The 25860-nt window shown below is 42.2% G+C and overlaps 2 protein-coding genes across 10 annotated transcripts in view; one reads left to right on the top strand and one right to left on the bottom strand.

Annotated features, from left to right (window-relative positions):
- The window catches only part of pomgnt2 (protein O-linked mannose N-acetylglucosaminyltransferase 2 (beta 1,4-)), a 41792-nt gene extending 19510 nt beyond the window's left edge, over window positions 1-22282 (bottom strand). The window contains exons 1-3 of one of the 9 annotated variants that reach the window (XM_087986191.1): window positions 21771-22282; window positions 13278-13457; window positions 6011-6140 (exon numbers count right to left, since the gene is read on the bottom strand). The gene's annotated coding sequence lies outside the window, so the exon portion shown is untranslated. Of the gene's footprint in view, window positions 1-44; window positions 220-6010; window positions 6141-6181; window positions 6288-13277; window positions 13458-16044; window positions 16315-21035; window positions 21166-21749 lie in introns of those variants that run through there. The other 8 variants (XR_006311466.2, XM_043688706.2, XM_043688705.2 and 5 more) reach the window with 8 other exon arrangements.
- Window positions 21861-25860, top strand: part of snrka (SNF related kinase a) — a 38689-nt gene continuing 34689 nt past the window's right edge. Inside the window, exon 1 of the mRNA XM_043688703.2 lies at window positions 21861-21993. The gene's annotated coding sequence lies outside the window, so the exon portion shown is untranslated. The remainder of the gene's footprint in view (window positions 21994-25860) is intronic.

The raw sequence follows: 25860 nt of genomic DNA, 5'->3' as shown, positions 1-25860 counted from the left end.
CCATTTGTTCCCACACTGTCGCTGGCCAAAGCTCTGGTACTCACTGAGACGTTGTCGTTGTCACTGTCACAGTCTGCCAATGCCAGCTCCGAGCCGGCGCCACCACCACAACAACAACCTCCTGCCTCTTGGACACGTCACAAGTCACGTACACTACCTTTAGAGCCCCCACCCCCGGCTCGGTCAAACAGGGGGTTTCAACTCGAGAAACGGCTGCAGTGTTGCGCTTTGTTCCCTAGTTGCAGTACTGGTGCTGCAGGCTATAGTTTTAAACAGGCGAGATTGGCTGTCTGGGTTCTAATCTAGAGGATAGACTGGCGCATTGGATTTAATGTTAATTAAGAAGGCATAAACATTTTTCAGGACTTCTCCACAGTCTCTGTTGTTAGATTGATTGTCCCCGTTCTCACACTTATATCCTTTTTAACCGATCTGAGCTTCTAATCACACATCTACTCTCTGTCCCGAGACCACTAAAAAATATGAAGAAAATAGTCACCGGACTCGAAACATTAGTTCTCCCCACAGATGCTGCCAAAGCTCCTGAGCTTTGCCAGCAATTTCTGTTTGTTTCAGATCACCAGTTCGCAGTTCACCACGGGAATGCACACAGCTACCCCAGAGGGGCAAGACCAGCAGCAAATGGACACTGTTAACCTTGTAAACTGTTAAAATAAGAGTTGCCAGCATCAATGTGCATAGCATCAAATCGGCTACGCGATGTGTTTCTACGATGGCCTTCCTGGCCAACGTTAAAGCCGACGTCCTGTTTCTGCAGGAGTGTGGGATACCGCACCTCAGCAGCTACAGGAGATGGTCGAGCTTATGGGCCCATGGGCCGTCAGTTTGGTCAGGGGGCAATGATAGCCGGGCCTCCTGTTGAGAGGAGGCAACCTCACCATCTCCGAGGTTAAGGAGGTGGTGGGCGGGCGCCTCCTCGTCGCCGACATCATGTACAGGAATGCTCCCCTGAGACTGATTAATGTGTACGCCCCAGTGGGTAAGAGTGAATGGTTGGCCATCCTGCAGCAGCTTCCACTGTTGCTGGCTACGTCCAGGCCGGTCATTCTGGCCGGAGACTTCAACTGTATCATTGATGCAGATGGACGATCCGGCGGGGGGGACAGTAAACTGGACACCACGTCCAGAGCCCTGATGGACACGGTAAAAGATGCCAAGCTCCACAACGTCTTCAGCGCCCCTGCAGATGGAGCGCAGCGTAGATACACCTGGTCACGGGCAGACGGGTCTATCCGCTCAAGGATAGATTACCTGTTTGTGTCCTGAACGCTTTCGGTCAGATCCACCGACGTCAAGCCGGTGTTCTTCTCCGACCACTGCCTCCTGCTAGCCGACTGTCACCTACAGGACGAGCAGCGGGCTGGTAAGGGAACGTGGAAGCTGAACACCAAGCTGTTGACCCCGGGAAACATTGAGGAGCTCAAGAGGGACTACGCAGGTTGGAGAACCGTGAAGCCCCTCTTTGAGTCCCCAGCGGACTGGTGGGAAACAGTAAAAGGGAACATCAAGAGGTTCTTCATCCTCAAAGGAGGCGAGAGAGAGGCGGGGAAAACTGTCCCAGCTCCAGGAAAGTATGCAGAACCTGCTCCTGCTGCAGACGATGGGGGTGGATGTCACGGAGGACCTCAAGGAGGTGAAGGGCCAGTAAGCCACGCTCTTTGCTTCGGAGGCTTCCAAGATAATCTTCCAGTCCAGTGTCCACTCGGTGGAGCAGGATGAGACATGCTCACGTTTCTTCTTCCAGAAGGTGCACAAAGAGAGCTCTGTGCTCAGCAGCCTGAAGGAAGAAGATGGCTCGCTAACGTCATCTCAGGCTGACGTCATGAGGATCAGTAAATCCTTCTACGCCAGTCTGTATGACGCGAAGCCGACCGACAGCGCGGCCTCCCAGTCGTTCCTGTCCTCTATCACAGAGGTTTTAGACGACAGAACACGGGAGAGGCTGGACCAGCCGCTATCTCTGGACGAGCTGACCAAGGCCCTCGAGTCCTTCGAAAAGAATAAAACTCCCGGAAGCGACGGCTTACTGGTCGAGTTCTATTTCGCTCTATGGGACTTGATTGGCCAGGACCTGCTGGAGGTGTATGTCAGTAAGCTTCGGGCAGGTACCATGAGTGAATCTATGAGGAAAGGCATCATCACCCTCGTCTACAAGCGGAAGGGGGAGAGGGAGGAACTCAAAAATTGGAGACCAATCTCACTGTTGAATGCAGATTACAAAATTCTGTCAAAGGTAATCGCCAACCGGGTCAGGTCTGCTCTAGGATCGGTGATTCACCCTGACCAAACCTGTGCTGTGCCGGGCAGGAAGATCGCTGAGAGTCTCGCACTCCTCAGGGATACGATTGCCTACGTGCAGGACAGAGGGTTGGACACCTGCCTGATCAGCCTGGACCAGGAGAAAGCCTTTGACAGGATATCACACACACGTATATGAGAGATGTTCTCTCCAAAATGGGCTTTGGAGAGGGAATCTGCAATTGGATCAGACTGCTCTACACCAACATTGTCAGTGCAGTCTCAATCAACGGGTGGGAATCAGATAGCTTCCCAGTCAGATCTGGAGTCAGGCAGGGCTGCCCCCTCTCTCCTGCCTTGTTTGTGTGCTGCATAGAGCCATTTGCCGAGTCCATCTGGAAGGATGCGAGCCTGTGAGGGGTGACTATTCCTGGCAGCGGGGGCCTGCAGGTTAAGGCCTCCCTGTACATGGATGATGTTGCCGTTTTCTGCTCAGATCCGCTGTCCGTGTGCAGACTCATGTGCATTTGTGACCAGTTCGAACGGGCCTCGGGGGCCAAGGTAAACCGAGGCAAGAGCAAGGCCATGCTCTTCGGGAACTGGGCCGACCAATCCTCGATCCCTTCACCGTCAGGACTGACCACCTGAAGGTGCTGGGTATTTGGTTCGGAGGGGCTGGGGCATGCGCCAAGTCTTGGGAGGAGCGTATCAGCAAAGTGAGGCAGAAACTGGGCAGATGGAAGCTACGGTCGCTCTCCATCGCGGGAAAAAACCTGGTCATCAGGTGTGAGGCACTGTCATTGCTATTATACGTGGCACAGGTCTGGCCTATTCCCAGAACCTGTGCCGCTGCAGTCACCTGGGCCATCTTCCAGTTTATATGGAGGTCAAAGATGGACCGGGTCCGAAGGGACTCACTGTATAAAGATCTGGGCAACGGGGGAAAAAATACACCCAATGCCACCCTCACCCTGATGGCCACCTTTGTGTGTGGCTGCATCAAGCTGTGCGTGGATCCCCGGTACGCAAACACCAAGTGTCACTACGTACTGAGGTTCTACCTGTCCCCGGTGTTGCGAAGGATGGGCTTGGCCTCGCTGCCGCGGAACGCTCCGAGTAGTTGGACCGTTCCGTATCACCTGTCCTTCGTGGAGAAATTTATGAAGAAAAACACCTTTGACCACAAGTCCATTAAGAAGTCGTCAGCACGTAGTGTCCTTGAGACCCTTCGGGAAAAAGAGAGGGCGGATCCTGTCGAGCGGTTCCCTGAGCAGACTGTCAAAGCCATTTGGCAGAATGCCTCATCGCCAGAACTTTCCAACAAGCACCAAGACATGGCTTGGCTGGTGGTGAGAAGGGCTCTGCCTGTGAGATCCTTTATGCACGCCCGGACTCTCAGCCGCACCGCACGCTGCCCTCGAAGCGGCTGCGGGGGGGGAACGAGACTGTCACACACCTCCTTCTGGAATGTGCCTACGCAGAGGAAGTCTGGAGAGGAATGCAGTGGTGTTTGTTGAGGTTCGTCCCGAGCAGCGCCGTGACGCGGGACTCCGTGCTCTACGGTCTGTTCCCCGGGACGCACACCGAGACGAACATCAACTGTGCCTGGAGGATCATCAACTCGGTGAAGGACGCTCTCTGGGCGGTCCGAAACCTGCTGATCTTCCAGCTGAAGGAGTTGACGCCGACTGAGTGCTGCAGACTGGCACATTCCAAGGTCCAGGACTACGTGTTGAGAGACGCGCTGAAGCTTGGGGCAGCTGCCGCCAAGGCGCGGTGGGGAAAGACCACCGTGTAACATCTGCCTGCCTAAAGAAGAACAGGGGGCCCGCGCAGTCATTTGGGCTCTGCTGACGCCTCAGCTAAAAATGTAATCGTACAGACCTGTAAATAGGAATGATTACTCTGTTTTTGGTATGCAAACAAATGGAATGTTTACATATGTATGGCATGTCCAACTGTACAGACCATTAAAGTATTTTATGAATAAAGTAAATTTTTGAAACAAAAAAATATTTTACCCACAAAATATTGTCCATCTGAACTGGTGCTCAAATCCTACTCTGTGATTTTATTTCCAGACTTAGCTACTCTATCCTGTTGGACTATAACCTGGTGTTGTGTGATTTTTAACTTTGTGCACCCCAGTCCAACACCGGCATCTCCAAATCATGACTACTCTATCCTGGAATCTTTGATAAATTAATGCTCCTCCAAATTAATGCAGATGCTGGAGAAACTCAGCAGGTCTGACAGCACCTGTGAAGCGAAAACAGAGTGAATATTTTGAGTACAATTACCTCTCCTTCATCTTATCCAAAACTCTGCTCCTGATATTCTAAGACATTGTCCACTGTGCTCCCTGTATGTTGTCTCTGCACCAAACTTATTTTCAAATCTCTTCATGATCTTGTCAGCCCTTTTGCAACTCCCTTCAGCCTGAAAGTATGTATGAATTTTGCATGTATCCAAATCTGGCCTTGTGTTGTACATTCTCAGTTCCCTTCACCCCAACATCAATGGGTGTATCTTCAACTGCTGAAGCTCAAAACTCAGGTATTACCTCCCAAAGCCTCTCAGCCCCCTTCATTGACACTCCCAAAACCTACCTTTCTGAAGTAGTTTTTGGTCATTATGTCTTAATGTCACCCTTTTAGGCACACCATCAACCTTTGTCTACTTACACTCCTGTGAGCACTTGGAATATTTTCCAACATTAAAAGTTTTTGGATGTTTCACCAATTCCACTGGTATTGTACACAGCTGTGAAATATTACTTAGACTAAACCTAGTGCTCACAAACATCATAAAGAAATATGTATCTTTTTCATTCTGGATTTAACTGTATTATCTGTACTCAAACTGATAAAAATGTGTTACACTTTCATACAACTAGTATGACAATACTATGGCTTTAAGAGGTATATTTTGTCCTTTCTTTGAAGAGAGATTTTAAGAGACAATGAGCTATCTATTCAAATCTAATAAAATAAACAGCTTGTGAGGCCTTGAGATTTTTTTTAAGAGATGGAACAATAGAAGCAGCCTGAATGGGTGGGGTCAAGGTCCCACAAAGCCAGGCGTTTTAGTTTTTCAATAGCAGTTGCTGGGGTTTGAAAGCTGGGTTTGGGAGCTGCAGTGTATATCTCGCTGCTACTCTCCCTCTCATAGTTTTCTCTTGATGCTTTTCCTCCTGGAGTGAAGAATTATCTATGAGACTATCTATTTTACTGAATTTGCTTTTGCCAAGGCAATTGTTTATGGGATGTTACTATATTTGAACAGTTACTGTTTAGTAGTTTAAAAACCTATAATTGGGTTAAATTTTCCAATGGAGTTAAGTTATTCCAATTTCTTCTTTCTTTTGTCTGTATTTTAACTATAATTTATGAATAAAGTGTGTTTTGCTTAACGTTGAATAGTTGACCAATCACATTGCATCTGGATTGCAACATGTTACATTTACCTTTAAAAGAAGAAAAAGTTAGGATCTAGACTATCTTCTGAATATATTTTGAGGGGCTTTGGTCTGGTCCATAATACTAGTCAGTTTATTAATTTTCAGGTTTTTAAAAACAGCTTCATGAAATTTAGGAAATGAATGGGTGAAAATGGATTATTTGAGCTTATTTTCTGTGCCGACATGTTCAATGTTTCAACTTCTTATAACACATCAAGATTGAGTGTTAAAAACATTTACATTAAATATCCCACAGTAGCCAATTTAAAGACAAGGCCTCTCAAACACTACCTTGTCAAGCCCCCTCAGAATTTTACATATTTCAATAAGATCACCCCTTATTCTTCTAAATTTCAGTTGTGCTTTTGATGTCCAGCTCTTAGGGCTTGTGGGATCTAGGGTCCAGAATTCTATCAGAAAGCTGGGGGAAAAGGCATAAAATGGGTTACAGCAGTTGAAAAATCACGTCATATCCAAACTTTATTCAAAAGAATCAAAGAACTACAGATATTGGAAATCAGAAACAAAAATAGAAATTGCTGGAAAAGCTCATCAAGTCTGGCAGCATCTGTGGAGAGAAAGCAGAATTAATATTACAGGTCCAGCGACTCTTCTTCAGATATGAATGTAGCTAGGAAAAGGTTGGTTTATATGCTACAAGTTGGCTTCATTGAAACAGATGTGATGGAGTCAGAGCAACTATCAGACACCACACAACAATTTATTTGCACTTCACTCAATCTAGCCTACTGTATTCATTGTTCACAATACGTTCTCCTCAACACTGGGGAGACAAAGCGGAGGCTGGGCGACCACTTTGCAGAACACCTACCTTGTCTGTAGAAATGACCCTGAGCTTCCAGTTGCCTGCTACTTCAACACACCACCGTTTCTCCTTGCCAATATCTCTTTTTCAGGCTTGCTGCAGTCCTCCAGTGAAGCTCAGCACAAGCTGGAAGAATAGCACCTCATATTCCACTTGGGAACCCTGCAGCCTTCTGGACTCAATATCAAGTTCAACAATTTTAGTGCATGAGCATCTCTCATGTCTTTTTCCTAACCTTCACATGTCATACCTTGTGATCACAGGGGCTGCTAGTACAAGCAATCCCATTGTCAGCCACTAACAGTCCACATTGGCAGCTACTCATTTTCCCAGGCTGATGTGTATTCATTCCTTTTTCTGTCCAACTGTTTTCTTCTCTTTCCAGGTTTCGTATCCACCTATTACTTACCCCACAAGCCTCCCCATATTTAGTATATGTACCTTTACCTAGGTACAATCACTTCTTAAGAAGAGTCACTGGACTCGAAATATTAACTTTGCTTTGTTTCCACACATGCTGCTAGACTTGCTGAGTTTTTCCAGCAATTTTGGTTTTTGTTCCAGACTTATTCCTGTCTGCTCTGCCTCAACAGTAATGCTGACCCCTCTCATAAAGCAACTACCATTTGTATTCAGTATTATACTTGCTCACTTATGCCAAGCAAAACTCTTCTTGCCAGCACACTAATCATTGGCCATGTTATAGACACAAAGTATCAGCACTTATAGCAGTCCAAGTATTCTATCAGCCCAGTCCAAAAGTGATATCACAATAGTGGCAATTTAAGCAAAAGAAAAACTCTCTTATCTGCCCTCACCACCTCACTATTTTAAAACAAATCCAAAAGGGCCAGAATCATACTGGAAATGGGTTCTGCGCCAAAACTTTACCAAATCTAGACAATGTTGATGCTGATGAACAATTTAGAATTTCAATTCTATTCTATTATAGTTTATTGTGTTATTTGTATTGCTGAAAAGAGAGACACTTCAGAAGACTTTTGATAAGACCCCATGTAAGAGATTAGCATGTAAAATTAAAGAGCATGGGTTCAGGGGTAATGTACTAACATGGGTAGAGACATGGTTAGCAGTCCAGAAACAAAGAGTAGAAATAAATGGGTCATTTTCTGAGTGGTAGCCAGTGACTATTGGGGTACTTCAGGGACTAGAGATTGGACCCGTTATTCACAATTTATATAAATGATTTAGATGAGGGAAGAAAATGTAATGTCTCCCATGTTTGCTGGATGGAAAGGGAACTATGAGGAGGATGCAGAGATGTTTCAGTGTGATTTGAGCAAGTGAGTGAATTGGTGAATGTATGGAGATGAAGTATTTGGTAGCAAAAACAGGAAGGTAGATGATCTAAGTTAGGATAAGTTGGAAAATGGGGCAACAGGACCTGGGTGTACCAATCACTCAAAGTAAGCAGGCAGGAGCAGCAGGTGATTGAAGGTAAATGATATATTGGTCTTCATAAGAGGAATTGTGTACATGGTATGTGCAAGAGGAATGCCTTGCTGCAATTGTATAGTCTTGATGTGATTACTGGAGTACTCCATGCAGGCTTGGTCACCTTATCTGAGAAGGGATGTTCTGGTTATGTAAGGTGTGCAATGAAAGTTTACCAGATGAATTCCTGGAATGTCACGACTGATGTATGAAGACAGACTGGGTTGGTTGGACTATATTCACAGGAGTTTTCAAGAATAGGAGGGGATTTCATAAAACCTATACCATTCTAACAGGACTAGTCAGGATAAATGCTAAAAGAATGCTCCCCAAGACTCCCTATTGAAGTTCAGAACGAGGGGTTACAGTCTAAGGATATAGGGTGGACTATTTAGGACTGAGATGAGGAGAAATTTCTTCACCCAGAGAGTGGTGGGTCTGAGGAATTCTCTTCCACAGAAAGTAGCTGAGTCCAAAATATTGATTATTTTCAAAAAGAAGTCAGATATAGTTCTTAGGGCTAAAGGAAGTAGAGGGTATGGGAAGAGAATAGCGAAGTCCCAAAGAGGCAAATGGTCTACTTTTGCACCTATTATTTATGCTTCTATCATAGAATCCCTACAATATGGAACAGACCATTTGGCCCATCGAGTCCACACCAAACATCTGAACAGCATACCATCCAGACTGATCGCCCACCATATCTCCACAACCCTGCATTTCCCATAGCTAATCCATTTAACCTGCACATCCCTGGATTCTATGGCTAATCCATCTAAAATGCACGTCTTTGAACTGTAGGAGGAAACATGAGCACCCCATACGAAACCCATGCAGACACGGAGAGAATTTGCAAACCCCAAAAAGACAGTTGCCTGAGGGTGGAATTGAATCTAGGTCCCTGGCACTGTGAGACAGCAGTGCTAATCATGGAGACACATTGTGTCCCTGGTGCTTCATGTTTCTGTCATCTTGCACTCATCACAACATCATAAGATTCCAGATATAAGAACATATTCCTTTTGTCTGCAGAGAAGGGGTCCCTGTTTATGAATGTATGTCATTTCTAGCAAGTGCAATTGAGACACATTATAAGCTTGATTGGTGATCTTAAATTGTTGTTAGTATAGCTATTAATGTACTAAGGTTTGCTCAAAAAGTGCTGCCCAATTGGAATTGTTCCCCTTTGCTCTCTCCATGCCAGTTTCATCCAGAGTCGATATGCCCACCAAAATGCACCCTTTTCTCCTTGGTATGAATTGTGGGGATCATCTGAAATTTGGTATTCTTGAATTGTCCTGATGAGTGCAAAATGAAAAGTTTCAACAACATCTTGTTTTCAGCAACCATCAATCATACTACCAAACAACTGCTTATATGCATGTTGGTTTAATTCCAGTACTGACTGCTCCACTTTCCCCGACTGAGCACATTCCCATAGATCTTTCCTTCTACATTCTTGATCAAAAGTGCTGAGATCAAGACGCTATGAGAATAGAACAAAGGGAGGCTGGAACAAAACACACAAATTTTGAAATATTGCTTGTCTGGATATTGTGAATCACAAAGGCACATACCCATTATATGAGAGAATGTTTTTTATTCATTCATGGGGTGTGGCCCTTTCTAGCTGGGCCAGCATTTTTGCCTAGTTGTCCTTGAGAGTTTTGTAGTGAGCTGCCTTCTTGAAGTGCTGCAGTCTGTTGTAGGTAGACCCACAAACTCGTTAGGAAAGAGTTCCAGGATTTTGACCCAGTGACACTGAAACAGCAGCAATATATTTCCAAGCCAGGATGACGAATTGCTTGGAAAGGAACTTTCAGCTGGTTCTGTTCTTCAAGATGGAAGGGGTCATGGAACTGTCTCAGGATCTTTGGCAAATTTCTGCACTACATGTTGTAGATGGTACACACTGCTGCTACTGAGTGGGGGAGATGAACAGAGTGGATGTTTGTGGATGTGGTGCCAATCAAGCAGACTGCATTATCCTAGTGTGAAGCTTCTTGAGTGTTGTTAGAGCTGCACTCATCCAAGCAAATGGAGAATACTCAATCACATGATGACTTGTGCCTTGTGGATGGTAGGCAGGCTTTGGGGGGGGGTCAGGAGGTGAGTTACTCACTGATTCCTAGCCTCTGACCTGCCCTTATAGCCACTGTATTAGTATGGTTAGTCCAGTTCAGGTTCTAACACTCAGGATGTTGATAGTGGGTGATTCAGTGACGGCACAGCCATTGAACGATGGTTAGATTCTATCTTATTGGATTGGTCACTGTCTGGCATTTGTGGGCCATGAATGTTATTTGCCACTTTTCAGTCCATGATATTGTCCAGGTTTTGCTGCATTGGACATGGAGTGCTTCAGTATCTGAAGACTCACAAATGGTGCTGAAAATTGTGCAATCACCAGCAAACATTCTCACTTGTTGCCAAGGAGATTAGATTGTTCTAGTTAAGATACTGTGAAGGAGTACCAGCCCAGTATGGCTCAGTTGGTAGCACCCTAGCCTCTGAGTCATTATTGCATTTCAGAGACTTCACCACAAAATCCAATCTGACCCTCCCAATGCAATGCAGAGCAATTGCTGCACTATTTAAGGGATTGCCTTTTTGATGAGATATTAAACCAAGACCTCATTTGCTGTCACAAGTGAATGGAAAAAATCCTAAAGCATTATGCAAAGAAAAGCAGGGCAAATTCCCCAGCTAACTTTTTATACATCAAGCAAGATCACTAAAACAGCTCATTTGGATTTTTTTAAAAAAATATTTGTATTAGGGACCCTGATGTCCACAAATTGGCAACTGCGCTTCCTGCATTCCAACAGACAAAGAATTTTATTGGCTGTGAAGTGGTTTAGGATGTCCAAAAGTTGTAAAAGTCTCTAAGTAAATGCAAGTTCTTTTTACACCTTTTAAAAGTTGAACCAGAACCTTTTTCTCTGCCTGCTATATATCTTCTCCTCTAAATATCTTTGAAAAATAACATTGTTTTACTTGAAAGTGAATTGTTTGCATTTTAATTTGAACATCAGATGTCTTCAGATGAAGGCATGACAGATCTGTTTGTCTGCCAAACAGTTCTGGTACTTTTCCACATTATCATCTGCTTTCTGGTGCTTACACAGCGGTCCATTTATTCACTGTTATGCAAATTCATAATCCATTAGCTTCAGCCTTTCTGCAGCATGGACTCTGAAGATTTTATTGGGGTCAAGTTACATGTGACTTTTTCGGTCTATGATGGTCACCTATTGTACAAACATTAAACCATTCCTTGAAATAGCTGACATACATTTGTGAATGATCAAACAGCCCTGCATATTGTTTCTTGACATTATTAATTGTTGAGCATTTAACAAATCAGTGCACATAACTGAATCCTACTGAAGATTAAATTTAGCTACCTGTTAGATATTATTTTGGTTCTGTCTTTTAATGCTTATCTGGCTGGACTTGTTAGCACTGCAACCAGTTAATGAGCTGCTGTTGCGTAAGGACTCTATTGCAGTAAATTTCCAACATCACATTCTCTGTGGGGAGCCTAGTTCATCAGGAGTGCAAATTGGAAATTCAATTATGCTTATCACATCCAGTACAAGTTGTTGACAGGAGAGCCTGAACTTGGAAAACTATCAGTAACATTGTTCAGTTATAGAAACTGAGATTATCCCTCCATTTAAAAAAAACTGAGAAAACTGTGGAGGCTGTAAACCAGAGACAAAAAAATAGAAATTGCTGGCAAATGGAACTAGATTACATTAGGATATGTGGTCACATGGATGAGTTGGACCGAAGGGTCTATTTCCAGGCTGTACATCTCTATGACTCTTACCTTAAATCATTCTCAATTCTTCCACTAGTAAGAACAGTTCAGTCTGCCCAGACCCTCATGGTTTTGAATATCTCTGCCTCTCAATCTTCTTTTCTCTAAGTAAAATAGTTCTAATTTCTCAAATCATATTAGTATTATGGCACACAATGAAACAATTTGGCTTATTGTGCCTCCACCAGCTCGTTAAATGAGCATCATTACTTAGTGGTAATCTCCTGCTGCATCCCCATGCTCTTGCACATTATTTTTATTCAAATAATCATCCAATGCCCTCAAATGCCTCAATTGATATTGCTTCCATCCCAGTTCCAGGCCATGCATTCCAGGCTCTATCTACCCACTGGAAAAGTTTCCTCACTTCACTCTTGCTTCTTTTCCAGATCACTTTTAACATATGCCTTCTTGTTCTTGTTCCTTTCATAATTGGAAACATTTTCTGCCAATCTAACCTATCCAGCCTGCTCATGATTTTCAAAACCTGCAACCTCTTGACTTTCCGCTCTCCAAGGACAATAATCCCAACTTCTTCAATCTATTCTAGAGTAATGTTATATATTTTTCTAGAGCATCTTTTCTAGAGTAATGTTATATATTTATTTGTTCATTGTTCCAAACTTAATTTCAATGTGAAAGGGCAATTTATAGATTGGGTTTTTTGTGTGTTATCCTGGGCAGATTACAAAAATATTATCTTAGGAGCTGAGAATTCATATATGACAGTAAAGTAGATGCAAGAGCATCTGAAGTAAATGGACAGTCAACTTTGATGTTTTCAAGAAAACTTTTTCTTCAATCTACCTCATAACTCAAGTTCCTCATCTTGGGAATCATTCTTGTAAACCACTTCTGCACTCTATTCAATGTATTCAGAGGACATAACATTGGCTCAGTGGTTAGCATTGTTGCCTCACAGTGCCAGGGAACTGTTTTTCGATTTCACCCTTGGATGACTGTCTGTGTGGAATTTGCACATTCTCCTTGTGTCTGCATGGGTCCCCTGGGTGCTCTGTTTTCCTTCCACAATGCAAAAATGTTCAGTTAGGTGGATTAGCCATGCTAAATTGCCCATAGTGTCCAGGGATGTGCATGCTAGATGAATTTGTCATGGGAAATGCAGAGTTACAAGGATAGAGTAGGGGATGGGTCTGGGTGGGATACTCTTCGGAGGGTCGGAGTGGACTTGTTAGGCCAAATGGCCTGCTTCCAGAGTGTGGGATATTCTATGATCCTTCCAAAATGTGGCACCCAGAACTCTACACACTAATCTAAATGAGGTCTAATTACTGATTTATTCTATGTAACTTAAGCCCCTCAATCTTGAAACTATTTGTGCAAATCTGTTCTGCTTATATAATTTTCCTAAAAGTGTGACAGCAAGAACTGGACATAATATTCCAGTTGACATGGTTTGTTTAGGATAAGATATTAACTCAAGGCCTCACCTGTTTCCTCAGATAAATGTAAAAGATACCAAGGCCATGTTTTGAAGAAGAACAAGGCATTCTCCACAATGTTGTGGCTAATACCTATCCTTCAGTTAACACTGCTGAACCAAATTATCTTGTTGTTATCTTTTTACTTTGAGCGGGAGCTTGCTGTGTAAAATTGTGATTGCTGCAAACCTGAAATAAAAACATAAAATGTTATGAATACCCAGTAGGTCAGACAGTATCAATGTTTCAGGTGTAACCCTTCTTCATGGCTGGGAAATGCAGGGTTACAGGGACAGAGTAGGGGATGGATCTGGGTGAGATGCTCTTTGGAGCTCAGTCCTGAAGAAGGGTTACGCCCAAAATGTTAACTTCTCCACCTTCTGATGCTGCCTGGCTTGCTGTATTCTTCCAGCCTCCTACCTGTCTACCTTGGATTCCAACATCTGCAGTTTTTTTGTCTCTAACTTATTTTCATTGTAACAGACACAGGAGAAGTTTCTATTTCATTCAAGAAGAGCTGGAAATAGTCTGTTGTTATTGAAATGAAAGTCAAATTCTATATTGCTTCTCCATTTTAATGGTAAATCTTTTTAAAATAAAATTTGATTCATCTTTGTACGCTGCTTTTAGAAATAGAGTTTAAAATCAACTGCTGTTGGAATTACATCTCCTTGTCTTACTGAATAAAAATGTTGCAAAGTTTGTGCATTATCTCAGAAGCTTAAGGAAAGAGCTGAACTACATTCAAACAAGTGCACATTATGTGAATTTTCAGTTATGTGTACAGGCAGCAGTTGCTGTTGAATATGTAATTTAAAATCAACAAACCCGGGCAACTGTTCAACTCTAAATCAGTTAGGTCTGTTCAAAATTATGGGAGCTTAGTGAGTGTTGAGTCAAGTCAGTTGGAGCCTTCAGAGGAAACTAAGGATGGCTGGCTAGCTCCTGTGGTTAGGAAAGGATTACAAGAAAAGAATAACAAGTAGAAAATGTTACCTTCAAAATAGTAGTTTCATATTTTAATATTTGTTTTCATCTAAACTGGTTAGTATACTAAGTTATATGCATCTTTTCTAGAGTAATGTTATATGTTCATTGTTCAAACTTAATTTCAACCTTTAACCAAATAAAAATCTGATTTTGTGCTGTCGTCACTTTGGAAGATGTGAAAGGGCAATTTATAGAAAGGATTGTTTATGTGTCATCCTGGGCAGATTACAAAAATATTATCTTAGGAGCTGAGAATTCAGCTATGACAGTAAAGTAGATGCAAGAGCATCTGAAGTAAATGGACAGTCAACCTTGATGTTTCGAGTAAGATCCATTAAGAAGCATTTGATGATTGAACTTCTCTCAGTCACAGCAATCTTATATAATCCTTGTGTAGCAAGCAAGATTGAGGTCCATAAGCCTGGAGATGGTCATTTGGAATAATTGATACTCTAATACAGACTTAGTAGTACTGAGCCAAGGCAGTTGATGTTGACCAAACACCCTGGCACTTTACAGAATTAAGAAAAGGTTAGGGTTTCAAAAAAAAGTTGGAAAAACGCAACTAGTCATGCAGCATCTGTAAAGAGAAACAATATTAACTTTTCAGGTCAATGAGTTTTCATTAGGGTTAGAATTTTTACTTAGCATCAGATAAACACTGCAAAGCAAAGTCCCAACAGTTAGCTTGGCCCTGGCTGGACAAGTAGCAGGAAACTTACCTGTGCTATGTTGGTAAAAATGCTGTTATTTGTGTGAGCTCAATTTGAATGTAAATGTTAACCTTTTTTGTGCATTGATTAGTAAAATTATAAGATGTAAAGCAGATCAATTCATATAATTTTCATCAGATCCTGAACTTCAGTACCATTGAAACATCAGTAGCATTGAAAGGGGGAACTGTTATCATTATCAGTTTAACTAATCATAGTAACCACTCCTGATCAGTAAGGAAAAACAAACACAATCAATAACTAGCAGCCCAAAAAGGGAACGTCTTGGCAACAGATCTCAGCAGTCATTGTGATAAAGTCAAAGTCCTACATGCTGTGCTAGACAAGAACCTAGAAACTGCACTAAGAAATAGGGCACCTGATAAATGTGTAACTGAATTCCAAGCTTTACAAAAAAAGACTACAGTGTTCTTACTAAATGATAGTGGATACTTGTTAAATAAGTATACTTTGAACATGTACATTTATCTAAATTGTGTTGAAGGTTTTTTTTTTACCAAATATAGTGCCAATAGCTGCTGCTAAAATAACATTATCTTTGTCCCACCTGTGGTGAATCAACAATTTCTGCTGGTCAACACAGGAAAAGCTGAGCCAACTCTGTATGAACCCTGTCCTATGCCTTCCTCACATAACCGGATATAGAAAACTAACTCTGCCTTAACACCTGTCGATTTCATGATGCTGCCTGGCTTGCTGTGTTCTTCCAGCTTCCTGCCTGTCCACTTTTAGCCACCTGGCTGAGTTGCTGCTCAGCAGTTAGTGGCACTTTGGTTTATTCCCAAAGCCTTTTTTTTGTATGGGGGGAGGGGGGAGGTATTTTGACCCAGTTTTCTTCAAGTGTCCACAAATACCCAAGAAGGAATGGATTCTCAGAAGAAAATCTAGCCCCCTCACTTTAAAAAAAACTGGTTAAATTGAGCTGATATTTAGCAACTCTTTTAATCATCACCCATAAACTGTTGCACATAAGAGATCAAAATGAACTCATGTCTTTAAATAACTTTTGTGGAGGTTTGTCAATTTAAATTTTTCCAGTATTTCTCACTTACTGCCAGTACTTCTTATTCAGATACATATTGAAGAGATTGACGATGCACAAAGAGATGAAAGAATATTGATTTTTCTCATTGTTCTCATTTAGATGCTTCAGACATACTCTAGCTTCGCACACAGTATCAGGAATGAATTGTCACAATAGCTGTGTTTTCCAAGGAGAGGTCGTAGTCCTGTCACATTAGGTTTAGCCTTTATGTAATGTTGCGTCAGCCACTTTATGTATTGGAATCAATTCAGTGAGAAAACAGAACATTGCCAGACATTCTGCAGTGAGAAAAATCACACCAACAGCTTTAATCTAACACCCTATGATTGATGAATGCACAAGTTTATTTATATTGCATTACATAGAATTAACAGCACAGAAGTAGGCCATTGGACCCAACAAACATCTACGTCAGGAATTATGCTTCAGAAGAGTGACCTTCACTAACATAACCTTCTATTTCTTTTTTTTTCAAATGTTTATCCATCCTGCCTTTGAATGTAACTGCCCTTAAATATCAACTGAAACAAATTGTCTTGTGAAAGTTCTTCTTCCCATCACAGAAATGGTAACCAATTTGAAGACTAAAAGTTACATTTTTCATTTTTGTAAACTTTGTGGATTTTTGCATGTCAGAAGCATATATCTGATTTTGGAAGTACACACAAAACAAGACATCTGATCTATCAAATTATTTTCAAAATTATTCTGACACTTTTAAAACATTCACACATTCCATGTAACGAACAAAAAAAATTATACAGATGCAACGAAGGGTTAATTTGGAGGCTTTGACTTAGATGTTCACCTTGTGAGTTACTGCAGCACAACAAATTGAACAAAAATGGGTCAAATTCTCTACTTTTGTATTCAATTCCTCTCATTATAAATTACATAATTCTACCAGCTTTCCTAATTATATACCTGCACACTAGACTTTTATGCTTTATGCATGATAACACCATGACCCCCCCTACATTGCTCCAGTCTCTTACTGTTTAGGAGTGTGCTTCTTTTGCTTTCTTCTCACCCAAAATGGACATTTTCACATTTTCCCACATTATACTCCATTTGCCAAATTTGCCATTCTCTTTATCTATCTATATTTCTTTGTAGATGAAAGTGAGGACTGCAGATGATGGAGATCAGTCAAGATTAGAGTGGTTCTGGAAAAGCACAGCAGGTCAGGCAACATCCGAAAAGCATGAAAATCGACGTTTCGGGCAGGAGCCCTTCATCAGGAATGAGGTTGGGAGCCTCCGGGGTGGTGAGATAAATGGGAGGGGGTTGGGGCTGGGGAGAAGGTAGCTAAGAGTGCAATAGGTGGTTGGAGGTGGGGATAAAGGTGATAGGTCAGAGAGGAGAGTGGAGCAGATAGGTGGGGAGGAAGATTGGCAGATAGGACAGATCATGAGGATGGTGCTGTGCTGGAAGGTTGGAACTGGAGTAAGGTGGGGGATGGGGAAATGAGGAAACTGGTGAAGTCCACATTGATGCCCTGGGGTTGAAGAATGCCTCATCTTCCGCCTCGAAACACTACAACCCCAGGGCATTAATGTGGACTCCACCAGTTTCTTCATTTCCCCTCCTAATATGCAACTTTCAATGAAAGAGCTCTTGTGGTACAATGTAATGTCTCTAATTCTCGGCCAGGAGGCCAGGGTTCAAGTCCAAACTGTTCCAGAGGTGTGTAATATTATCTCTGATTACATTGATTAGAAAATATCTAATAAATCCCCTTTATCAATCAATACCCATTAATTTCTCCAGAATTATTTGTAGGAGATTTATCTTCTTCTGTGAAAACAGACCCAAAGTAATGATTTGGCTTCTCTGCTATCTCTCCATTCCCCATTATAAATTTTCCTGACTCTACTTTTAACGGACCCATATTTGCCTTAGCCGAACATTTTCTTTTCATGCACATAAAATAGTCAATTCTTATATAATTATCCAGGTTAATATATTATCTTCATGACAATGAGCTTTCATTTTTCAACAATTATCCTTGATTTGGGAGCTTATCAAATGCCTTCTGGAAATCTAAGTACAGCATATCCATCAAGTCCCCGAATGCACAATACCTGCTACTTTCTCTAAGAACTTTAATAAATTGAATGAGCAATATTTCCCTTTCACAAAGTCATGCTGATTTTGTCTGATTACCTTGTACTTTTCTAAGTACCCTGCCATTTTCCAATCTAAAAGAATGTTTCCCAATTTTAGAGAATTTTAGATAGTGAAACCTAATGTATTAATTAACACAAAAGCCAATTCTTTTGAAATCATAGGATGAAGTCCATCAAGACATGGCTATTCGTTAGGGTGAAATTCCAACAAATTATTCAGTACCACTTTCCTGAAGATCATTATTTGCTTGAGTTCCTTCATCCTTTCCATTTCTTGATTTACAGCTATTTCTGAGATTACTTTTGTCTTCTGTAGTAAAACTGAAGCAAAATACCTGCTCAATTCATCTTCCATTTCCTTATTTTCTATTATTAACTGTCAGACTCACTTTCTGTAGGAATAACACTTACTATTGACTCTTCTTCTATAAACACCTAGACAAACTATCTGTTTTTATATTTCCAGCTAGCTTCCTATTGTACTCTATCTTTTCCCCTCATTTGTTAACTCTCCTTTGTGGTTTATTTTATTATTCTGTCCATCTTTAAAATGGAAGTTTAGTAAAATACTATTAGGAGGAATAATCAAAATAAATCTGACACTGAGCAACATTAGTATAGATAATAAAACACTTGGTCAAAGAGGTAGGATTTATGGTGAGTTTTAATTTTGCAGAGCAAGGTAGAGGAATGGAGAGCTATAGGGAAGCAATTTCAGAACTTAGGGTTAAAACAACATATCAAAATTTGGGCATTCTTGGTCACTGATGTATTGAAAAGGACAATCTTTTGGCCACCTTTTCATCTTTAGGACACTGATTTTAAATGCTCCAAAAGTCTTCCTCTGGCAGGAGGTCCAGAAAGAGCAGTACTCCTTTCAGGCTCTTGTCTCATTAGCTATAGGGTATCAATTCTCACTATTCTCACAAAAGGCTGGATTTGCTCATCAGTGGACTCTCAAATGATATGCAGTGGAAGCATTTGCCTAAGTAATACCTCAGTAAAACCACATGCACTTTATTAGCTATTTGCTGTAATTCCTGCACTTGGTGGGATTTTGTTGAATTAGTGGTGTCCAATTATCGGGTACTAGTGATTTAGTTAACTGTGCATTCTACAGCAGCAAACCATTCATTGGGTTTGAAACACAGTAAAGTCATGGCAGGATTCTTCAGAATCAGCACCTAGCTTTGACAATGCAGCAGTGGTGCTGCTGCAGGAATAAGAGAATTGATCTTGTTTACCATTCCAGGGTACCCTTACCTCAAAAAAGCCCTACAAAAAAGGAAATTGCTGAGGGAGAAAATACCCCTTGCAATAGCAAGAGGGCCTGGAAGAGAGGGAAGATCATATTTGCAATGCTGAGGAAACTGCCAGTGCTAGTTAAAACATCATTTGCATCTAACAAAAAAAGAAAAAAAAAGTATGCATTTGCACAGCAGTTATCATGATCTCAGGACAATCCAAAGTATTTTATAGCTGAAAATGTGTTGCTGGAAAAGTGCAGCAAGTCAGGCAGCATCCAAGGAACAGGAGAATCGACGTTTCGGCCATAAGCCCTTCTTCAGGAAGGGCTTATGGCCTTCTCCTGTCGATTCTCCTGTTCCTAGGATGCTGCCTGACCTGCTGCGTTTTTCCAGCAACACATTTTCAGCTCTGATCTCTAGCATCTGCAGCCCTCACTTTCTCTCAAAGTATTTTATAGCCAGTTAAGTGCTTTTGAAGTGCATTCATCATTGAAAAGTAGGTCTCCAATTTGTGCACAGGAAACTCCAACTAACAACAATGTAAGGTAATCTGTTATAGAGGTTTTGCACGAAAGACAAATATTGAGCTGAACATCAGGAAGCGCTCCCCTGAGTTTCTTCAAAATATGCCATGGATCATTTATAACCACTCAGCTGAAAGGTCTCCTCTGAAAGGGGTACTTCTGACAGTCTAGCACTTGCTCAGTAATGCACTGGGCATCTCGGCTTAGTGAACACATTTCTGGAATAGTTGGACAAAGGTGCCCAAACTACAAATGATAGGGTAACAAGAAATGTGTTCACCTTGAGCTTCCAGGTGTAGCTAATTCATTCCTTTCTACCAGCTCATGTTAGTATTGAAGAAACATAAATGACATTAACATGTCATGGACCTTGAATTGATAGCTCCTCAATTATTTGGGAGGTTGCTTTCAGTATGATGTACCCTGCCAGAGAGACAGCTATCAGGAGAAAAAAGCAAGTAATAAATAATTGGAATTTTCATTTCACAAATATAATTAAAATCTGGTTGAGACATGCCTGAAAGCTGATTGATATATGTGAAAATGATCCATTTCAGTAACATGGACATCCCTTCTGCCAGACCCGACAAGACTCCACCATCCACCCTTGCCTAACACGACTCACCTCTCTGCTGGAATGGACTAGATTAGTGGTGCTGGAAGAGCACAGCAGTTCAGGCAGCATCCAAGGAGCTTCGAAATCATTGTTTTTACCTGGAATGGACTAGAAGTGACTGCACTGCTACTGAATCCAATACAACCCTATCCCGATCAGAACTGACCCGATGCCCTTCCACACTGGACTTAATCTGAGGCCCACTGCCAGACAGTCCTTCCAAGGCCCAACACCCAACATCCCTGAACCCCCCCACTGGACCCAATTTCCTCCATCCACCCTGACCTACCCTAAACAGTGCATCACTTATCTGCCTTCCTAGCCACCTTGCACCCTACTGACTGGGCATCCTACCCACCTGACACTCCAGCCCCGACTTTGACATTCTTATCTCTGATACCCTATCCTCTCCAGCAGTCACCTTACCCAGCTATCACTCTGTCTCCCAGGATCCTAACATTACATTTATCTTTTGTATTTACCATTTGATAGTAGTTGTCAGGGCCCTTAAATTTCAGCATACAGTAGCTGACCATTGTGAAAAGGGGATCTGGTTCACCTTCCCGACATTTCTACACTAGAAACGTACATCAAAATGGAAGTGCAGTTCCGCATTCTGAAGGTTCCTGATCGAAAGGTCGTCTCAGAAATGCGGAGCTCCCTTCTTTCAAGGTGTGATTACCCCTCCTTGTCAGATCAGTGCAGTACTGAGTGAGCACTGCCCTCATGATGGTACTCGCTTTGGGCAATAAGTAGAGCCCACTTTCAAACCGCTGGGCTCTACGTGTTCTTCGTAATTTTTGCACTTCGAAATGTATTAAAGATAAAGAAAAGTTATGGTGTGAAAATATGTCACAAACACCTAAAAGCTTAATGCTTTGATGGCATCACTGGTCTCGTATTTTAGGAGTTAATTTTTCGGAGTTCTCCTGTCAGCGGTTTTGCGATGAGCTTGTATTTTATGCCGCTGCACCTATCTATTTGCATCTTGTTTACTGGAGTCTTTTTAAGCAATCTGCTGGTGTTAACTAGAGTTAGAACTGAGTCAGCTGAAGAAAAAATATTTTGAGGATTTAACACCCCCTTATTTTTGCAGATTACAGCTGACTTCCGCATTTTAATTACACAGAGATGATTTACTCACAGTGCAAAAACAAGAAAAATGCCTTTAATTTTTTTCGATTGAGTAATCTTACCCAAGCCTTCCAGGAACTTACACGGTGTGTTTTGATGTTCGTTCCAAGCACGGGCCCGCCCCTTAGAAGATGTGACGCGCTACCGAGAATGGCCCCGCCTACACCACGAGCTGTCTGTGACGTCGGATAGGGATGCGCAGTTGGAGACTACGCAGGTTCCTCGAGCCTTCGTTTCTGTTCACGGTCTTCGGTTGCGCGGCGGCCGAAAATTCCGCCGGAGCAAGGGATTTGTCTCAGAGGCCAGGTACGTGTTGGCGCATTCCTTCTCTGTGGGTGTCCGTCTGTCACGAATTTAAATCGGGGTTAAGCGATTAACAGTAACGGTGGCTTTCCTTCAGTCAGATTAGGTGAGCGGATGAAACGCTCCGCTGTCGGCTTCGGGGGAGTGCGGGTATGAGCGTGGGTGCGGGGGGAGTTAGGTGACAGGGGTCTGTTTGTTTCTTGTTGCCTCGTGAGCTGGCATCACGGTCTCCTCCTGCTACTGCTCCTCCGCTGCCTGTCGAGTGCTGCGCGAGAGCGAGGCGCTGCCCATCCGGGACTTTCAGCGATTTCTTCTCCCACCTTTCCCCCCCCCCCCCCAAACATCCGCCGCGAGCGACAAAACGGCCAGCAGGCGCGGTTGCTACGGTAACCGGGTCATTTGGGAGGCGGGACTACCGCGCCCTATTCTGACTATTTCTATTCCACCCTGTCTCTTAAATTGCTTCTGCCATACGGGACAATGGTAAGAGGATGGATGGCGGCTGGTGGGTTTATATGAGGTGGGGGTATAGTCACCCCAGAGTGGAGTATTGTGAATCTTTGAAACATTCTAATTCGGAGAATTGTAGGTTGCTCATCTGTTGAGATTTCTGGACATCTCCGAGGATCAAGGGATATGAGGACCTGATGAGAACCTGGAGTTAGACGTCGAGGATTAGCTACGATCTTATCGAATGAGCAATAGGCTTGATAGAAACCGATCCAGAAATCAACTATGTTCATTTAATTCATTCTCTTCACCTATCCAGCCCAGGTTTTTTTAAAGCGTACAAGCAAGGAATTATTTAATATTGTCACTGAGGGAAGTTGTTCCTTTAAGCGTTTGACATTGTTAAAATCAGACCTTTCCTACAATTATTTTTATCAGCATTAAACAACATGGTATTTTTTTTAAAGGCCAGTTGCATTAGGGTTATTATCACAATATGTTCATAACTTTCTTGTAATACTACTTATGGTAGATCGATGAAGGGTCATCAATGTGAAAAGTTAACTTGATTTCTGTTTCCATGGATGTTACCTGACCTGCTATTTCTGGCATTTTGGGTTTTGCAGCATCGGCAATATTTTGCTTTTGTATTGTGGATCTATGTTCTTGTAAGGCCATAAAGTTTTAATGTGTCATTCCAGCCATCATGAAAGCCAGCTATTTGGCCCAAAGGGTTCATGTTGCTATTTTTACATTCCACATGAACAGCCTCTTTGTCTCATCCCAGAAACGCGTATTTCTATTTCTCTTAAGTAAATGAAAGATCCAAGTGAATTTTGTTATAATTCTCCTCTTTTTTTTTTTTAAAAAATAGTTGTAAATTTTGAATGTATTGTCAAGGCCTTTGTTTACCTTTTCTTGCTTCTTACTGTTTGATGCACATGACATCATACACACAACTTCAATGTATCTGTGGAAAATTTACGTGTCAGGGCACTCATTTATCTTGTTATATGCTTATGGAATTATCACAATGTGTTTTTTCCATTTGTTTATCAAAGTTCATTCTTGTTTTGCATCTTTAGTGACTCTGCTTATTTGCTACAGTTTGATAAGCAATTTCCCATGTATGTTTTGAAGGCTTGTGGTGGACGCACTCAGCGTAGAATTACATTCCATCATCATTATTCCAAATTATAATAGCCATATTCAGTTTAAAGACTGCATTATTTATTTATTTATTTCCTACATTTGTCACACATCATGATTACATAATGAGCACACTTAATAAGTTTCTTGAGTCATTTTAATTCTGCCTTTATTACAGAACTTTGCAATGCTAAATCTCTCCTCCTCCGACCGTCGCGTTGTTGTGGTTTGGCGGTGGATGAGTCCAATGACCTGCATATCCTCGGTGGAGTGGGAGGGGGAGTTGAAATGCTACCTGCATATCCTCGCTCCCACTCCAACGAGGATATGCAGGTCATTGGACTCATCCACCGCCAAACCACAACAACGCGACGGTCGGAGGAGGAGCGTCCTATCTTCCGACTGGGAACCCTCCAACCACAGGGGATGAACTTGGACTTCACCAGTTTCTTCATCCCCCCTCCCCCCACCTTGTCTCAGCCGAATCCCTCCAGCCCGGCACCGCCTTCCTGACCTGCAGTCTTCTTCTTGACCTCTCCGCCTCCACCCTACTCCGACCTATCACCCTCACCTTGACCTCTTTCCACCTATCACATTTCCAACGCCCCTCCTCCAAGTCCCTCCTCCCTACCTTTTATCTTCTCCTGCTGAACACTCTCTGCTCATTCCTGAAGAAGGGCATGTGCCCGAAACGTCGAATCTTCTGTTCCCTAGATGCTGCCTGACCTGCTGTGCTGTTCCAGCAATAAAGTTTCAGCTTTGATCTCCAGCGTCTGCAGACCTCACTTTCTCCTTAAATCTCTCAAATACCCTTACAAATATGCAAAATTACTTTTAAGGATGTTTAATATTAGATTATAACTCTCTGGAAATAGTTTAATCGTATTTGTATTCTGCATGAAACTGCACTCTAACTTGAGCGTCTGCATGCAGATTATGGATGTTTCAGAAGCAGGAATTGATGCAGATTGTACCAGACAGCACTGCATTCTAACACACAAGCATATTGCTTTGGATGAAGAAACTTTGAAATAAGAATAGAATATGCTGGAAATACTCAAGTTTGACAGCATTTTTTGGAGAGAGTAATACTGAAAGATCATCGACTTGAAGTATTAAGTTTGTTTTTCTCTCTGCAGGTGGTGTATGAACTGCCAGTGAATACCTAAATCTATCATGTTCAGATTGGTTAACAAAAAAAAAACACCTTTTCCCTTGAGCCTGTTTCCTAATACATTGTTCCATTTCTTGCCCATTTCTCTCTTGAATCCTAATTAATAACTGTTACTTTTACAGCTTGACTGTTGTCATATTTTGTAATTCAAATTATGATTTTAGGCCCCATTCACTTCATTTTTGGAAAACAAATCTGTGATTGATATGAATATATAATATATGCATAATTTAAAAAGACTGGAGGGAGCTTTAGTGATGGGGAAATGACAGGCGGTTCTGTGGTGGCACTGGTGTGTCTCCCTGGTGCCAGGGTCAGGGATGTCTGAGTGGCTAAAAGGCATTCTGAAAGGTGAAGGGTGAACAGCCAGCAGTCATGCAACATATTGGAACCTATGATATAGTTTTTTTTTAAAAAAAAGAAAGAGATAAGGTCCTGCCGCATAAGTTTGGAGAGTTAGATTAAAGAAGATGACTACTAAGGTTGTTAACTTTAGATTGCTTTCAGTGCCATGCGCTACTGAGTTTAGGAATAGGTTAGGTGAACACATGGCTAAAGGGATGATGTAAGAGAGAGGGCTTTAGATTTATGGAGCATCAGGGCAGCTTCTGGGGTAGGTCAGATTGTACCCGTGCAAACGGCCCTCTTGTGGCACAGTGGTAATGTCCCTTCCCTGAACAAGGAGGCCCAGGTTCAAGTCCTGGGAAGTTTGCTTCTGCTATTGGGGAGGCTTTAAACTGATTTGGCAGGGGGTGGGACACAGTTGATGTAAAGTCGAGAGCAAGGTCCAATCATATATACAAGGGATACTAGGACATTTCAGTAGGCAGTACGTTTTGGGAGGTCTAATAGAGCAGAAATGTTATTACAACTTTATAAAACTGGATGGAATACTGTGTGCAATTCTGGCCGTCAGTGTTGGAAGGATATGATCGCATTGGAAAAGCTGTAGATGAGGTTCACCAGAAGTTGTTCTTTGAAGACTAATTCTTTTAGAATCAGCTTTTCGTAATCTGCCAAATATCTCAGAGAGAAAGTGAGGGCTGCAGATGCAGGAGATCAGAGCTGAAAATGTGTTGCTGGAAAAGCGCAGCAGG

Source organism: Chiloscyllium plagiosum, unplaced genomic scaffold (assembly GCF_037043375.1).
Source record: "Chiloscyllium plagiosum isolate Xiang-an unplaced genomic scaffold, Cpla_swu_hap1 HiC_scaffold_4, whole genome shotgun sequence".
Taxonomy (NCBI): domain Eukaryota; kingdom Metazoa; phylum Chordata; class Chondrichthyes; order Orectolobiformes; family Hemiscylliidae; genus Chiloscyllium; species Chiloscyllium plagiosum.
Note: the sequence above shows the minus strand (reverse complement) of the source record. Positions and strands in the feature narration are given on the sequence as shown.